This window comes from Balaenoptera acutorostrata, chromosome 3 (genome assembly GCF_949987535.1).
Source record: "Balaenoptera acutorostrata chromosome 3, mBalAcu1.1, whole genome shotgun sequence".
Classification (NCBI taxonomy): Eukaryota; Metazoa; Chordata; class Mammalia; order Artiodactyla; family Balaenopteridae; genus Balaenoptera; species Balaenoptera acutorostrata.
The window spans coordinates 43,924,578-43,938,436 of NC_080066.1; the positions used below are offsets into that span (position 1 = coordinate 43,924,578).

The 13,859-nt window shown below is 39.8% G+C and overlaps 1 protein-coding gene across 11 annotated transcripts in view; it reads right to left on the reverse strand.

Annotated features, from left to right (window-relative positions):
* The window catches only part of AKAP13 (A-kinase anchoring protein 13), a 351,713-nt gene that overhangs the window by 247,445 nt on the left and 90,409 nt on the right, over positions 1-13,859 (reverse strand). The gene's annotated exons all lie outside the window — the stretch shown is intronic.

Genomic DNA, 13,859 nt, shown 5'->3' on the forward strand with positions numbered 1-13,859 from the left:
TCCCAACAGCATAAACTGGAGGTTATCCAAGACCAGATTTTAGAATAAAAAGCAATGCCTTAGCAACCGTGCATAACTCCAAGAACAGAATCCTCTCAATATTAAAATTCTCACAAATCTGCCAGTTTGGTCAGGCTGTGTGTGTCTGAGGATCAAGGCTCACCCAAAAAAAACAGTTAACACACACCTGTGGAAAAAAAAAATCTATAACCAGGCACCTAAGCACAATCACCTCCAACCACCAGGCCATGGGTTTCACTGTGTTCTGCTGGAAGACATGCTCACAGCCAGGGAACCCCCGCAGTGACTGACCACCTCCCTGCCTGCCCCGTTCATCCTCTGGTCTACCTGCCACACACACACATTGTAAGAGACTTCCCGGCTCAGGGCACTCTCTCCTTCTGCCAGCCTTCATTTAATGATTTTGCACCCACAGGTGCTAAAAATCACCTGCAAAAATCCACACTGAAAACCAAGCTTGAGAAATGTAGCAATAACCAACGCTTTTAGTAGAAAAATAGAGATTTCCTGCCCATCAGATGCAAATAGCAAGCATAAATTACAAAAAGAAAGACTGAAGATTGAGTACTTTCTCAACGCATTAAATATCCATTTAATTTAAAATTAAGCTCACTGTGCTCACTGGTCTTTTAATCAGCTTTGCAGGTCCTATTCAGACTTACCTGGGACAAAAGACTAAAAGAACCTATAAATTTATGAGCCAATTTGCCTTAATAACTTCTGAAGTGTTCCTGTCATCCCAAGCAGAAGAAATATCAGTGGAAACCAAAACAGGAATTAACACTTTGTAATCCATAAGGTTTGGAGAAATCCACAGAGACAAACTAGTGACTTAACAGCCCTCTGATGCTTCTTGATTTGCCAAAAAACCTAGAATGACGTGTATAAGGACCACAAACATCAACTTATCTGATGTTCCCACTGCATTTGACGAAAGATCTGGTGAAACTCACTTGGCTCTAAGGGCTGATGCCATCTGAACTGTCTGCAATCATGAACTTGCCAAAACTTATTTCAAAGCCAAACCCATACAAGTTATTCTGATATGAGGATTAAAGAGGGATGACAAAGTGTCTGTCCATTCACACTGGTCAAATGGACAGGTCATTGTTGTGTTGGCAACACAGCCGTTGAAAGAATAAATCTGTCAGAAGTCATCGAGGTAATGACCCCAGAAGCATCAGATTGGTAAATTCAGATTGCCTTTAGGCTTCTTCAATGCTGACATACCAGAGGAAAGCGAGGACTAACATTTATAGAGCTTTATATCTAATATAATTTTTAATCCCCATAAAAAGATTATTTTCTCCCATTTCATTGGGAGGGCAAAGTTCTTTCAATGATTAAATTATTTAATATCAACATCAAGAGTGGGAGAACCCAGATTCAAACCCCGTCTGATGCCACAAATTGACTTGCCCTACGTCTAGCCCTCATTCTACAAGCAATACAGACTGTCTTTGACTTTGTTAATTCAACTGTCACTGGGCGTCTCCAATGTGCCAGGCACCGTCGTACTCAAGGCACTGAGAGTACAGAAGCTTCACAGACCTTATTCTAGGAGTAACACAGATAAATAAAGCATTAAAATAAACAGTTTTCAGATAGCGATTAGTGAGTGCTATTGAGAAAAATAAAACAGAGGGAACAGGAAATGAATAAGATACAGTTTTAAATATGGTGCTGAGAGAAGGCCTCTGTGAGGTGACTTTTACCCAAAAAATCAAAGAGATTAAGAAAGCTAGTAATACAGATAATAGATGAAAGACCCTCAAACCGGTCCTAAAACTGAGAACTCAGAGTTCCGATGCTAAACCATCGAAAACTTGCTACGTATAATCCCTCAACTTATTTCACACATTTAAACAGACTTACTTTACTTACTTGAGAACCGTGTTGTAAAAAAGGAGCATATTACAGGAAGGCAGTCTTTTGGGTCAAAGTAAATGCACTTAAAAATCAACGTATACACCAAGACCAATTTGGAGATCACTGGACTCTTTGCTTTGCCAACAGAATTTTTATCAAGCTTTCCCAAATGGAAAATTAAAGAAATGCACTATGTCCATCCAATCATTTCATCAAGGAATTTTAAGAGAGAAAACCCTAGAATTTCTTCCTTACCCAATAACTAACTAGTGAGTGACCTTGCACAAGTTCACAAGTTTACTGGGCTGCTTCCATGTAACACAAGCACAACATGTGACAGACACAGTGGGACAGTAAAGGTTGCATGCCATTTGAAAGAGACCATGAAGAAAAGGAACTATCAAAACTCAAAGATTTAAATGATGTGATTTTAAGTATGTTCACCAACTCTGCCACTCAGTAGTAACCTGCTACAGTTCCGAGGAGTCATAAATTCAGGGGGTGTGAAATAATTACAAGCACGGTAATTAAGTATTTTTATTCTTCCCACATTTTGCATTTTATTTCAAAATGCTCAAAGGAAAACCAAATTTAATAGCTTGCTATTGTATAAATGTCACACGTTCACTTTATGTCAAAACAAGACTCAACCAATTTTAATGCAACTGTCTCAATTATACAAATCTACACGCTCCCACAACACCCCCATGCAAGAAGTCTCAGGGCACTGCTGATTATGATTAGACTTTGTGCTGATCCCTTCTTGCACTTTAACATAAACTATCACCATAGGGTGCAATGCACAAACCATCATCAGAATGTACACCAGCTTTGTATGAACATTAACAGTAGCAAAAGTTTTGGAATATTTTGCAATTCACTCTACCTGAAAATGACTGTGTAGAAACTCAGTCACTATACAGGATCACAGAGAAACTCAAGCGAGAAGTGATATGCCCGTTTGATTAGTTTGGGGGAAGTAAAGGACAGAAAGCACTTCCACCAACCAATGTGCCTGAGCAAACGAATGCAAAACCTTAGAAGCTACAAAAAAAAAAAAAAAAAATTACACACCTAAATAAAACTTGGTGTCCACAACAGGTGTCAGCAAACATTTTTGTAAAGAGCCAGATGGTAAATATTTTAGGCTTTGCAGGTCATATGGTCTCTGCTGCAATATATAAATGACTTGGGTGGGGCCATGTTCCAATAAAACTTTATTTACAAAAAGAGGAAGAAGGCTAGATTCAGCCAGTGGGCCACAGAATGCCAACTCCTGGTCAAAAACTAAAAAAATACCTCTTAATAATCCAAAGGAGCACTATGTCCTCACTCAACAGTTTTATATGTCTCAAAAAATATTTTCATCTAAAAAAACACTTCTCAATACAGGAAAGGCATAGGGTGTGGCACAATATTCTCTAGATGAGAAATCAGATTAAATGGGTAGGCATCCAAGTTCTTTACTAATGAACTGTATGAGCAAGTCACTTAACTTGTCTGAACCTCAGTCTCCTTACATGTAGAAAGGGCATAATAACTGCTGCCTATATTATGGAGTTGGGTAAGAATCAAAAGCAAGTGCCAAGTACTAATGTAGAATATGTCTCCAGTGTATATACTGTGTGAATAGAGTGAGATGCCAAACAGTATGCATAGTATCCTCTTTTTGTGTAAGAAAGGGGGAAATAAGAATATATATCCATGTTTGCTAGTATCTGCATAAAGAAACACTGGAAGGATACATTAGAAACTAATAAAACTGGATATGAAAGGTGAGGGTCACACGGTAGAAGAGGATGTGGGTGGGAGAACGACTTCTTAATAAATCTTTTTATATTGAATTGAAAAAAAAAAAAGTGCCAAGTAAAGCACTTAAGCACACTTGCCAGGCACAGAGTAGAAGCCACTGTTCCTTCTTCCTGGCAGAGTTTCTGGGTCTCAGTGGAGACTACCACATAAAATACTTTGAAAAGTATAAATGGTTAAATGAAAGCCTTCAGGTAGCAAGAGATGCATTTCCATCTTAAAACACGTTGGTGGGTAAAGTAGAATTGCAAAATATAACAAAATAACCATAGAAAAGGATCTGGAGGAACAAATACCAAAATGTTAAATGTACGTATTTCTGGAGATTACAGGGAATTTTCATTCCTAAATTATGTTTCTTAATTATAACTATTTAAACAATGAACAGGTATTACTTTTGCAATCAGAAAGGAAACATTACACACAGCACATCTGGTTTAAGTCCCCAGTCATTCAGTGTATCGCAACTGACCTAGAAATGAGTAAAAAGACCTTTTTTTTTTCCTAAATGAAAACACTGAATAAATCTACAATCTTTACTAAAGGTCCCAAGAACTAATAAAAGCAAAGCAATTAAAACAAGAATGTCTGCAGCCATATGTTTGTAAACTTAAACCAAACTCACTATTCTTTAGCCACAGCCACGCAGTACACTAAACAAGCCTTTAACAGGTGCTCCACCCTTAACGAAATGCCCAAGGGGAGGTGGCAGGAGGGGGAAGAGAATCACAGGGCCCCCTCAACACCGTATCAGGTAATTATACTGCAGACTGCAAACTCTCTTGAACCTGTGAGCCTGGAGATCTCAGCCCATTTCCTAAGGACCAGCTGTCCGTCTCTGACAAACCTATCACTTCAATTGGTTTTTGCGAATGATTTTTGTCATCCACAACAGGAAAGCTTCTAAATCCACAAAAAAGATGTGCAGCCCCCAGTCTCATTAGGAGGAGGACAGCTGCTTGGGACACAGCCAAGTGTAAACAGAGTATTTTTACCTGCAGGGTACTTCCATGGCAAAATGTGCTTCAAATGAATTTCCCTGGCCAGAGACCCTGCTAAGACTGGGCTACAGTAAATCCTTCGAAACCCACAAACATTTGGGGTGAGGGTTAACATGGAAATGACAATGCATACTCTGGATTCTTGCAAAACAGTCAACATTCAGGTCTTCCTCAAGGAAAATAACAAGATCCAAAGACTCCTTCCTTCATTCCTAAGGAGTCTGGGCTGGTGGCTATAAACATGTTATGAACTGGTTGAGGGTGGGAGCCAGGAATTCTGAACAATAGAAAAAGAAGCACAGTACAAAGAGCAGACAGACTCTTCCTGGGGAGGATGTCAAGTTATACAAAAAATATAGAATACTACATGTATGAAACACATTTCCTGAATTAGGGACTGAGGAAATCTTACCGAAGCCTCATAAATGTCCAAGTTCTTCTGTTTAAAAAGACGCACTGATTAATAACTGAGCAGTCTGCTCTAAGCAGTGATTCTCAAATCTTAGTGCACATGAGCATCCACTGGAGCCTTCTTAAATAATGCCGACTCTTGCCCGGTCCCCTCCCCCCACTTCCACCACCAGAGTCCAAATCAGAAGACCAAACCTTGTGATGTTTTTGCTTTGAAATCATGGCCCACACTTTTGGAAACAATGGTGTTGAGATCCATAACACATGTCTGATTCTCTCACGGCACAGTAAGCCTTGCTCTGTCCCACCGTCTCATGACACAGTACTTACTACACACCAAGAAAAAAGCAAAGCACTAGTCGGAATTGGGGTGAGATGGGAAGAGGGGCCTATGGCAGGTAGTCAGGATATGAAAAGAATGAAGAATCTAACAAAGCGCAATACTTACAGTAAAACAAAAGGATTCAGCAAACTAAGACAAAAACCCAAACAACAAAACACTAACACCCACATTCACTCATTTAATTTCTTCTTTATCAGTGCTGGATTACCCCAATAGGCAGAATGATCCTGAACTTAGGGCAAACATACACACGCAAAGTAACTATCGTGGAACAAAAAAATCAGAACTCTTTCCACGATAATTAATTAACTAATTAAAATAATTAAGAAATTAAACTTAATTTTAAAACTCTGACTTTCTTACACTCATCTTAGAGCTTGCTCTAAAATTCATATGGGAGAGTACACCATAGTCTTTTTAGAGCTTAAGGCCTCCTTTTCTTTATATATGTATATAATTTCTGCCTGGCACATAAAGACTCAATAATGGGAGATAATCTCATATTTCTGAGCCCTCAGAATATTCCATGTACAGCTAGATGCTGAGCTTTAGGGATAAACACCACATGGCCGGTACCAATTTCATAAGTGACACATATTAAGTAACCAGGTAATTTATAGTACAATATGATTAAGTGCAATAATAAAAATTTTACAAGGATCAGGAAGGAGCTATAAACTCTCTAGAAGGTGGAGGCCCAGACACAGCTTACTGGAAGAGGCCAACCCTGAGGCAATTTTCACCAAGTGGACATAGAAGTGTAGTGCAGAAAAAACTGCATAACCAAAGACAAGACAGCACAGTAAGTTCTTAAGAACAATACAGAAGAAATGAGAAGTGCAAGCAGGGGATGATGGGAGAAGTCAGGAGGGGCACTCATGTAAATTCACATGCCTCAAAGCTGCTCAGCCTCAGAAGCCAAGGAAGGAAGACAGAGAAAATATACAAACCAGTGGACACAGCTCTAGCCTAAAGAAATTATGGTCATACAATGGCACTGGCATCAACAAATCTCTGCTTTGTTTTTTCTTCTTCATTTTCTTTTCTTTCCTTTCTTTGTCATCCCTCTTTTTTTAAAGCTCAGCTCAAATGTCGGATCATACACAACTGCAGGTTCAAAGATTCATTAAAAAGTTTCACTGGAAGGTAATCATGTAGCCTAAACTCAAACCCAGACAGAGCAAGTATCTGTTGCGGGTTACAACCAGTAAGGCCAGGCCAGAACCTCACCATGGCTTTCCTGAGGTGCAGCAAGCAAAGGCTGGCCTCCCAATCAATTTCCACAGGCCCTGGGATCCTCATCCCAAACCCTAGGCAAATCCTATCAGCCATGGAACTCTATAAACGCGGTCTCAGAAGCAGCCCACATTACCCTCCTTCCCCAAGTAGGAATCACTGCCAGTCTACCTGCCTCTGCTTGTAGACGTGAGTGCCAGGGCCTTATCACCTTGAGAAAATCTCTCCATGCTCCATTTGCACCTCTGACTCAACCTTCCTAAAATGCTTCTTTCATTCTGCAGCTTCCTCTCTGCCTACATAGTAGTATGCAATCACTTAGCAAGGTTCTTTGGGGGCACCAACCTCTTTTCTTTAGGAAGTTCTAGGCAATAGCACTAAGATCTGCCTTGCTTCAAGAAAGGGAGGGAAAAGCCTAAAACTAAGATGTGATCACAGTTTGGGGAACACATTTAACCCATCTTAGTTCTTCTAAAGGTGGAGCCCTACACCCTAGGGCTCATAAGCCCAGATGCTGCATCCACAGACACACACGGGCAGCTTGGGACTGGCAGTTGCCAACAGAGAGATTAATAAGCTCACTACATTTCCTCTGCAAAATATTCCATATCATATTTATTTTACACCAACTCTCTATAAGCCACTTTGATAATAATGAAGATACTAAAGGAACAGATGACTGCACAGTGCCCATCTAGATTGGGCAATCAACCTTCTAGCATTTAAGAATTCTTGGCGGCGGGGGGGGGGGGGGGGCAGGGGGGGTGTGGCGGGGAGGAGGCAGGTCCGAGAGGGAGGGGATATATGTGTACATGTAGTTGATTCACCTCATTGTACAGCAGAAACTAACACAACATTGTAAAGCAACTATACCCCAATTTAAAAAAAAACAGAATTCTTTAGCAACCCCTCACAAAAGAATGCAAGGATAAAAATGAGAATGGCAATATAATTCAGAGAAGGAGACAGACAGACTTGGATTTGAGTTGTTAACTCTTGCACTTCTGGCTGCATACCCTGGACAAGTTATTTAACTGCCAGGCTTTATTCTCATGTGTAAAATGGGGGAAAATAAGAATAAAAGATGTGTGTAAAATGTTTATACAGTACTAAGCAACAATACTCAATAAATTAAGTTCCTGTTCTTATTGCCTGGTATGAGTTATGTGATTAGCCATTTCAGCACTCACCTTGCATCACATTCAACTACTCTACCATCCTAATCACTGCTGATGTCTAATTCTAAATAAAGGGCATTGATGAGGGAAATGGGAACCCCAACAGATAACAGTGCTCTACTAAATATGCCCTTTATCTTTGGTGAACTCTCAGAGGCCATCCAGGTTCCCCCACTACCCCTTCTGATGTCTCTGCATAGTGTTCAGTGCATTATCTACGCGGCCTTATTTAGCACTCCTCTCCCCTACCCCATACCCTCCCTTCCACTCAGCTCCTACACACACCATCTGCATGCACCATGCTCAGTCCAGTCCTCACTCCTTTGCTCAAGATAATGCCTTCCACCTTGCAGATAAGCTAATCTATACAATCAGCAGTAAGTCACACACTGCGTTTTATTTCTCTTTTATTTCTGTGCTTACCTTTTCTCCTTAACTTGTTTATCCCAGCCCACCACACCCGTATATGTCTTCTGTAGCACTCCTCCACACCACTACTGCTCCTGTCACAGCATCTGGCATGGTACTGAGCACCCAATAAATACTAAAGAAATACCTGATTGACATGAACATCAGAGACAGAAATTAATCAGCTTTTCCACACCATTTGATGGTAAAGGATCCACAGCTGTAAGAACAAAAATCAATCTTACCAAAATATCTAAGGTCAGTCTAGTCCCAGAAGGCTTACCTAGTAGCTTATTTAAGAAATCCAGCCTGGATCAATTTGCTTGATTGGCCAGAGAGGTAACAGAGACCAGAGTGGGGGAATTCAGCATCATTTAACTGGACAACAACCTCAAAGTAAAGGGGAGGGCAAAGAGCTGCTTCACACCATACTTAGGCTCTTGCATGATGATTGGTACTTCAGGGAAGAGGAACACTTGCACATGTTATTTCAATCCTCTTTTGGTGTTTAACACAGGCTTGCGGTTTCCTGCAAAAATAGTTTCTGCTGCTTTGCAGAGACCTATATAGAGAACAAAACTCCAAATGGCTATTCCACAGGTGAGAATTTTGCCGCCAGCTGTATCCTGTTATCCAAAGGAAACGGAACTGTAAGCTGCCAGGAGGTCCAGATACAGGAGAGCAAGACCATAAATTCAGTTAAGTGCTGACAATCTTATCCCTATGGTAATAAGTATAAACTTTAAATTTAGAAAAATTCACACACAGCTGGGTTTTATGTAAATTAACCTCAGCAGGGGTTAAGAGAGACATCCTGTAAAGAGACTGCCAAATTCAAGCCTTATACTTCCTTCATCCCCCCCCCCAACCTCTATCATCCAAAAAGCAAGCAATCCAATGAGCTAAACCAATTATAAACTATTTGGAAAGACTAAATATAGGCAAGTGGGCGCTCACACAAATGTAGACATTACTGAGCTGGATGACCTAACCTGGACAAATCCCAAGGCCTGGAGTGGCTACTTGGTTAGAAATTATTTCACAGTGACACACAGCCCACCTTCCTGGTCACATTACATGACAAAAGCACTATCACATCATTCCCACAAGTGGCAGGCAGAAGAGGTATTAGAAACAGATGTTAGGAATGTCAATGTTAGCTTTTAAATTGTTAAAATGGTTCTCGTATCTCGAGGATAAATATTGCCTTCAATGTTATTCTCCAGTAGTATGTCTTTAAATTAACATTTTGAGAACAATGGTATTTGAAAACATGAGAGGTAGCTTTTGTTTTTTTTAAACGATCTCAAAATCGGAGGGAAAGTTTTAAACAACAAAGACTTCAAGTAAAAGAAATTTGTATATTTCATAATTAAATGAAACTTCTAAAAAGTCAAAGAAACTCCAGTATTTTCAGCAGCCCGCTATTAGAGATTTTTGGGTTTTTAAAAAATATTTATTTATTTTGGCTGCACCGGGTCTTAGTTGTGGCACGTGGGATCTTCGTTGCTGCATGCGGGATCTTCTAGTTGCAGCATGCAGACTTCTTAGTTGTGGCAGACGGACTTCTCAGTTGAGGCATGCATGCGGGATCTACTTCCCTAACCAGGAATCGAACCCAGACCCCCTGCATTGGGAGCGCATAGTCCCACTGAACCACCAGGGAAGTCCCTGTTAGGGTTTTTTCAAATATTACTTTATTAACTTCTTAAGTGAAAAATTTCATTTTTAAAGGAGATTTTCTATTCATAAAGCATCCCTGGCCTGAGTTATCCGTTAGGGAGTCATTTTGTTTTTATACCATACAATGAGCAGAGAGTATTTTTTAAAATTACTGATAAACTTAGTTTAGGTGGAAACAACTAGTCCAGTCAACTAAAAGCACACGAAAATCATCACCCCTACATCTAACAATCTAGATGCCATATAGAACCATAACAAACTATAGAACCTGTGATAATGTGATTAGCAGTTTTAGTGGAGAATTTAGCCACTTAAAGACCAAAATGTATCCGTGTTCTGACATAACAGAACTGTTTCTCACCCTCTCACTATATGGGAAAGGTCTCCCTCAGTAATCTCTCCTCCAAGTCACATTGAAGGGGAATCTAAAGGAAACACTCTGCACTCATAGCGTCCACGGTAGAGGAGGAAGTGCCTATGCATTTTGAAAATGGTGATTTATAAGAGTTGTGGCTAATTCTGTTTGGATGTTAATAAAGACAATTCACTTTCAATTAGGACATACAGCTTCACAAAACAAACACAAGTGTTTGACAGCAATGAAGTAAAGAACTGGTAAGATTATATCTCTGAGTCGAAAATCAACTACAACATGTTCTGCAAATTCTGCTAACTTGATCAGTTCATTGAAAAATGGTTTAAAAATAATGATTCAAAAGGCAGCTTTCCATCAAATTATTAAAAGGTTATTGCCCGGCTAAATTTGGGTGATATTACACTTGTTCTGGATTTAGAAATAACAGAGTTATGAGAAACTTTAGAGGTTATTCCCTGAATTTCAAATTTTCTGAATTCCTCTTAATAGGAAACTCTTAGAGGATCACATATATTAATTTTCCATTTCTTATTCTATCAGTTATTAATCTCTCCATTTGAACTAAGTTAAAATATAAGATCGTTGCTTTAAAACATTTAGCATTTCTAGCTATGTGTGAGTAGATAAGTGGCACGTAACAAATGCATAATGATGAATTGTTTCAAGTAAATGTGGAAACAGACAATATTACTATGCACATGAACTTCAAATATTTAATATATTTAGAATATACAAAAAAAAGCTACAGAAAGTCAGGCATCTGCTACACAATACGCTTTCCTTTAAAATTACAGTATTTCAAAATACAAAAAATATATATAGGTGTTTCATAAAATAAACGTTATCAAAGAATGACCCAAGCGCTAATAATTTGGTCATAATGAACACTTCAGTTGGCTACTTTTTTCTGAAAATCTTTACAATCAAAAAGTAAACTGGAACTTATTTGAAAAGCAGAAATAGAGTCACATATGTAGAGAACAAATTTATGGTTACCAAGGGGAGAAGTGGGGGATTGGGATGAACTGGGAGATTGGGACTGACATATATACACTACTATGCATAAAAAAGATAACTAATGAGAACCTACTGAATAGCACATAGAACTCTACTCTATGCTCTGTGGTGACCTAAATGGGAAGGAAATCTAAAAAAGGGAGTGGATATATGTATACGTATGACTGATTCACTTTGCTGTATAGCAAGAAACTAACACAACATTGTAAAGCAGCTATACTCCAATAAAAATTAATAAAAAATTAAAAATAATTTTTTTAAGTAAATTAATTTAGGGGAAAAAGAGTAAAGATTTCCAGGCATACTGTCCCCAAAATAAAACTGTTGCTTTGCAGGTTTTGTTAACTGTGAATGAGGGTGGGACTGAAGAACAGGTACCTGTACATGTGTCTTCCAAGAGCCCAGGCTGTCCAGAAAGCAATTCGATGCGGAAGGGATGACGAAGAGAAGATGTAAAGGATGCAAACAAAGGTATGTGAAAGGCAGCAAGAGGAAATAATTCAATTCAGCAAGTATTTGCGTGTGTACTCTAGACAGAGACTGCGGATAGAACAACAAACTATAAATAGTCCAAATAAACTCTCCTGAGAGCTCTGTGATCTTGGCTTTCTGATTCTCCACATAAATTAAACAGGCCCCACAGAGATCCCACCCCCACTGCAGCAACAGTTGGTTCAGTGCTGGATTAGTCACAGTTAGAAGACAGCCAGAACTCAGACTGCGCCGAAAGAATGAAAAGCCACGGTTGCTCCTAAGATCTGAGGTGGGAGATAGAAGAGGCAACACCTTCAACATGCCCCGCCAACTGATGAATGGATGAACTGCTCTGACCAGAGTAAGAGGACCACCCGGAGGAGGGCACTGAAGTCTGAGCCCTTGCCAGCTGTAAGACCTTCCTCCTCTGCATGAAGCAGCTGGTAATCACGGGCCTCTGAGAACCACTGTGGGTCAATCAAAAGTGGGCAGCTCTTCGGTACAGTAATGACACAGAGTAGATAGATGTTCTATACACTTTGTCTTTCACTGGCACAAACCCAGCCAGGCAAACCTGACTTGGGACAACCAATAAGAAAAAAACAGTAATGCAAGATGGAAAAGACTGGGAAACAGAATCCTTACTCCTTACTTGCAGCAACAGCAGAATCCTTGAGAAACAGAGGCCACTCAACTAACCACTAGTTTGGAAGCTTAGAGTTAAAACCTCAGTGATATGCACTCTCCTTCTAAGTGACTTGAATAAAATGAAAAAGGTGTTTTCCGCTATCAAACTTGGGCTCAGGAACAGCTGACTTCGTGGCTGGCTCTCCATCAGCAGGAAGTAAAATGGTGAAAACCACAAGCCAACAGTCTCAGCGCCTACCCCATGAGGTAAAAGCTCATAGATCAATTTTTTTTCATAGTTTTCAAAATATATTCCTAATTCCTCTTTCTTTCCCTCTGTTGCCCTCCCCAAATGCTGGTACAACCAAACTAAAGATCGCATTCTAAAATAACCTCCAGAGACATTTTAAAAAGAACAAAACGGCCCCAGTACCTACTACAGGAAAAAGCTAAGCAAAGATGAAGGCTGAAGACTGACTGCCGGCTCTATCCCACATTCCCCTCACCCTCCCCAACTTGACACATGACATATCTATGGAGAGACCTAGTCATTTTCTAGCTCGTATGTTTGCACAAAAAATAGGAACACTAAATGTTCAGAGAAGAGAGTAAAAGGATTATCAACTAGTTCCAATTATACCAACTGATCTCATCCTCTTGTTACAAGCTGCTTCCTGGCCTCTGAAATCCATTTCTGAAATTCAACCAAGGGCATTTTTTAAAAAGTATTCCTTCCTCCCTCGTTCTCTCTCTCAAGCATACACTGGAAATACACTAGCTGGTAAACAAGCGCTCACTGGCTTTCAGAATTCATACTCACCAAAAATGTGTATATACCTCACTGACAGGTACATCGTAGCCTCCTGTTTCATTCCTCAGTGGGTGTTCTTCTTATTCTTCATCCAAAAGGCAAACATCGTAATTCTACCATCCTAACATCCTACAGCTTATCAGCTATGAAGACATAACGACCACCAACATCATCTTCACTGCCACTTATAGAAGAGTTTTCTTCATCTGTTCCAGGCACCTTGCTAATCCTCACTTAACCTATTTTACAAATGAAGAGATTCATGGTTAAAGTTAAGTAACCTGTGTAAGGTCCCACAGTTAGTAAATGGTGGGAGCCAAAATCTGAACCCAGACCTTAACCCTTAGACTACTACACTGCTGCCTCTCCTACTCTGCAGTAAGCCTCATGACCTCCATTTCTTACTCTCTGAATGGAAGGGGTTGGAGTAGGTAATCATGAAAGTTCCTTCCATCTCTAGCACATCATAATTCCACGTATAGAAACACTGGGTACCTTAGGTATATAAAACAAAGGAGGAAAGGTGATTTTGTGAGCTGGGAATTAAACACAGTGAGGATGAGAAGAATTTCAATGGAAAATGCTTAGTGGAGGA